The sequence below is a fragment of the Elephantulus edwardii genome, unplaced genomic scaffold (genome assembly GCF_000299155.1).
Source record: "Elephantulus edwardii isolate Elephantulus edwardi_28Jun2011 unplaced genomic scaffold, EleEdw1.0 scaffold00036, whole genome shotgun sequence".
NCBI lineage: Eukaryota > Metazoa > Chordata > Mammalia > Macroscelidea > Macroscelididae > Elephantulus > Elephantulus edwardii.
In genome coordinates, this window is record NW_006399786.1 from 4,308,811 (window position 1) to 4,313,587 (window position 4,777).

The following is a 4,777-nucleotide window of genomic DNA, read 5'->3' on the forward strand; positions in this document are numbered from 1 at the left end:
AGAAATGATAGTCATAGAAAGGTCTCACGTCTTTTGTTCATAGCGTTGTTATGAGTTGTGTGTGACTCAATGGCAATCCAAAACAACAGCAACACCCAATTCTTTTTGGTACAGTGACTCTGTGTATTCATTCCATCTTCTTTTGATATTTTTTGGATCACTCAAGATTTTTCCCATAGCTTCTCTCTATATTGCAACTTGATGCTTGACCTTGAATGTTAAATATCTAAAAATTGTAAGTCTATTGAACTGGTACCAGCACTTGGTAAAACTAAAAGAAAGGTATTCTCAACTTTCTGCGTAACCCGTGACTATTCTTCACCCTAATTTTGAAGTTGGGCCTCACTCTAGAGTTTTCTTGCCAGACATTATTTTGGAGACTAATGCCGCCACTAATTGTAGAATAACTGCCATTGTTCTCAGAGACTCAAGTAAGGCTTGTCCAAGAGGCATTCTGAACATCTGATGATAAGAATGACTTGAAGCTCTATCTTTGGACTTGCCCCAGAAAATATCCCAGAAATTGATGCTGAGTACTGACTGAGGGGACTTTGGTGATGATTGGTGAAGGTGAGAGCACATGAATCAATGAATAGACTGCATTACTGTTCTCTACCTCCAGAGGGGTGCAGAGCCTCTCTGCCATCTGAGGGCATTTGATGAGTGCTGGCTAGAGGAAGACCCTTGATGAGATTAATTAATTCAGTGACGGGAGTAGTGGAGGTAGGTGTGTCAGAGACACTGAGATTGGCACAGGATAGAGCAGGCAGGGTTTAGGACTGTTGTATATAGGGTCGCAATGAGTCACAGATGACTCGATGGCACATAAAAACAACAGCAACTAGGCCTTATGATGACTGAGGTATAAACTGAAACAGACATAATTCTGTCCACATAAATAGTAAATGATGGTTATGCCCTAAGTTGTTGTTGTTGTTATGTGACGTCGAGTCGCTTGCAACTCATAGCGACCTTATGTAAAACAGCCCTAAACTCTGCTCTGTCCTGTGCCAATCGCATCGTGTCTGATACAGCCAGTCACTGAATCAATCCACGTCATAGAGGGCCTTCCCCTCCTGCACTGTCCCTCCACCCTCCCAAGCATGATGTCCCTCTCCAAGGACCGGTCTCTCCTCACAACATGTCCAAAGTATGTTAGACGGAGCCTCAGAATCCTTGCCTCCAAAGAAGCCACCCGGTTTAACCCTTTCCAGGATGAATCTGTTTGTTTTCCTAGCAGTCCATGGTACCCTCAATACTCTTCTCCAGCACCACAGCTCAAAGGCATCAATTCTCCTTCTATCCTCCTTAGTCATTGTCTAACTCTCTGATGCATAACACCGATCTCAAAGACCATGGCCTGTATCAGACACATGTTAGTCTCCAGAGAGACACCATTGCTCTTCAGTACTTTGGAGAGGTCCCTCACAGCAGACTTTCCCATGGCATTACGTCTTCTAATTTCCTGGCTACTGGTGCCGAGAGTTTTGACTGTGGAGCCAAGCAAACTAAAGCTGTGAACAATCTCAATCTCTTCACCATTCATCCTGATGCTGCCAGTCGGCCCAGAGGTGAGAATCTTTGTCTTCTTGCCCATCAAAATCTACTTAATGTATAGAGTTTGTTTTGTTTATTATTACCATCATGTTGGAACTGACCCATAGCTGACCCTCCAATGGGTTTTCAAAGGCAGTCAATTGGACAGGAGTTAATCAACTACTTTTCTGCTATGGAGCAACTGATGAATTCTAACTGCATGCTTCTGGGATGGCAGTGCAGCTCCTTACCATCAGGCCACCAGAGCTCCCTAATGTAGGAAACGAAAATTCATGGCTTTAAGAAATTTGTTCCAAGAGGTTAAAACAAAACCAGTCTACAAATGAGCTTCAGCACCCATTTGTGCAAAACTAATACAAGCTGTATTGTACTTCTATAAACCCAGGATGGTTCCAGCATGTGAGGAGTACTAATTGATCATATGTGATCAATTAGTTGCTCAGTGAAAATTTGGTCCTGTTATTTTTGTTGTTGTTTATTAATATACTTTCCTTTACTTTAGTATGTGAAACCTAGATTCCCAAGAATAGAGATATCTTTCAAGTTACATAATCCCTGTGTAGACTGGTTCAGGTTTTTCTTGGTTTAAAATGCTTTTTCCCCCCTTGAGAGTCAATAACAGACTTGACTTTCTCTATTGGTATAGTGAAGTGCAGTTTCTCCTTAAAGGTAAATTCTTCAAAAAAGGTGCAAGGCAAGAACCTTGTTATTATTGTAATAAACAACTGCAACAGTTTTAATACGTTGTTGTTGTTGTTATAAGCCATTGAGTCAGAACTGAGTCATAGTTGACACTTCAAGTTTTCTGAGAATGTTAATCACTCAGGAGTAGATTACTTATCTTTCTCCCAAAAAGCAGCTAGTGGATTCAAACTACCGGCCTTTGGATTGGCAGCACAACTTCTTATCCAGTAGGCCACCAGAGTTCCCTAGTTCGAATATAGGTCCTGGAAAAATTCCAAATGGAGACTGTTTTCTGATTAAGGAACAGAAGGCTATTATTTGGATGTGTTTTCAGAGTTTGGAAAGTACAGAGGGCAGTGGGGGGACCTGTGGAGTTTTCCTGGGGAATGAGGACAGAAGCCTTCTGTACCAGAGGCCCAGGCAGCACGTGAATCTCCCGGCTCACGAAAGGGAGGTGGCTCCGTTCCCTTGGGTCACACAGACAGTCATTCATGATCTGTTCTTGAATTTCAGCATATTTTGTTTCTGAAAAGACAAAACCCAATTATTGACAGCTATGCTGACCGGAGTTTATCTTTGTGAAATGATCTTTTCCAACAATATTATTGCCAGTTAAAAGGTGACCTTGAGCTTGATGGCATAGTTGTAGTGAAGAACACGAAGATGAAAAGAACAAAAAACAAGCAGGTATTTTCACTGAATTTTGGGTTTGTCAATGATTACTAATATTGTTTCCAACCCCCTTCATTCTGTTTTCACCAAGGTTTTCTTTGTCAGACCTAACCCTGCTAGGCTCCACTGAGTATCCCTGTTAGCCCACTTTACCATGCAATGTTAGTTAGCTGGGACCTCTGGCTCCCTCAAGAGAAAGCAAGGCTGTTGTTCTAAGAACAAAGAACCTACCTGACTCAATTCTCATCCTTCCCTGGGACCTATTCATTTCCTACTTAAGAAGAACTATTTATTAGAAGCTATGTATCACCTTAAAGTCTGAAGTTGAAACAATGCTATAAACATTCTTAAAGACTGAGCCCAGAGCCTGAGGTGGTAGAAGCTGTGCACAGAGACATGCAAAGAGGGAAATGCCTGAGATGCTGTTGTTCTTAGATGCTGCTGAGTCAACGATGATGCATAGCAATACTATGAACTATGAAGCTGAACTTACCCTATCCTGTGCCATCTTCACCGTCTCTGATATGCTTGAGGACCATTGTTAGGGTCACTGTGTCAATTCACCTTCCTGAAGGTCTTCCTCACTCTCTTTTGCTGGCCCTCCACCTCTCCAAGCATGGTGTTCTTTTCCAAGGGACAGGCCCTCCAGACAGCATGGCTGATGTATGTGAAATGAAGCCTCATCATCCTTGCCTTTAACTCACCTTAACAAGCATGCCAGGACATGTTGTTTGGACTTTTGGTAGGCCGTGGGAGATTCAGTACTCTTCTCCAACACCACAGCTCAAAGGCATCGATTCTTCTTAATGTCGTCTTTAGTTATTGTCCAACCTTCAGATGCACAGTAAGTAGTTGAAAAGACCATGGCTTGAAGTAGGTACTTCTTAGTCTTTAAACTGACATAATTGTTCCTTAGCACTTGGAGAGGTCCTTGATAGCAGATTTTCCCCAGTGTAATATGCATTTTGATTTCTTAACCCTGGTACCAAAATGTTGATTGTGGATCCAGTTAACATGAAAGTAGCTGTCATTTTCCCTAAGAAAACAAAGAAGACTTGAGGTATTTACTGATGAAGCTCAAATAGCACAGCCTTCAGTATAGGTTGTACCGTAACATAAAGAAAACAAAATTCTCACAACTGGACCAATAAACATCATATGATAAATGGAGAACAACTTGGAGTTGTCAAGTTCTTCATTTTAATTGGATCCACAATCAACACCCATGAAAACAGTTATTGTTGTTAAGTGCCATTGAGTCATAGATGACTCATAACAACCCTATGAACGAAAGACCTGAACACTTGTATAACTTTCTTCATTTCTCCAATTTCATAGAGTTTCCAGAGGCAAGCTATTTTGGAAGGGGATGTCACTTTTGCTTCCAAGCTTGTTTTAATCGGGAGCTCCATCAAACACTGTCCACAAACCTGCTGCCAAGACCTTCACTAAACTGTAAAAAAGTGAGATTGTCATATTAAAGAGTAAATTGCACCCAGTCTAAACCATGATATTCTCAATTGCTTTGCATGCGCATGAAAGTTGGTCAGTGAATCAAATGAAAGAAGACTTGATGCCTTTGCATTGTGGAGTTAGTACATGTGCCATGGAACTAAAGGAGCAAACAGATCTGTCCTGGAGGAAGTACAACCAAGATGCTCCTTAAAGGCAATAATAGTGAAACTTTATCCCACAAACTCTGGGCATGTTGTCAGGTGATGTTCCCCCTTGAAAAAAGAAATTGTGCTGGAAAAAGTACAGGGTGAGGGGAAGAGAGGAAGACCCTCAGTGAGAAGGCATGACAGTATTTGTAGCAATGGCTTACACACAGCAGACATGGTGAGAACGGTGAAGATGAGGGAGG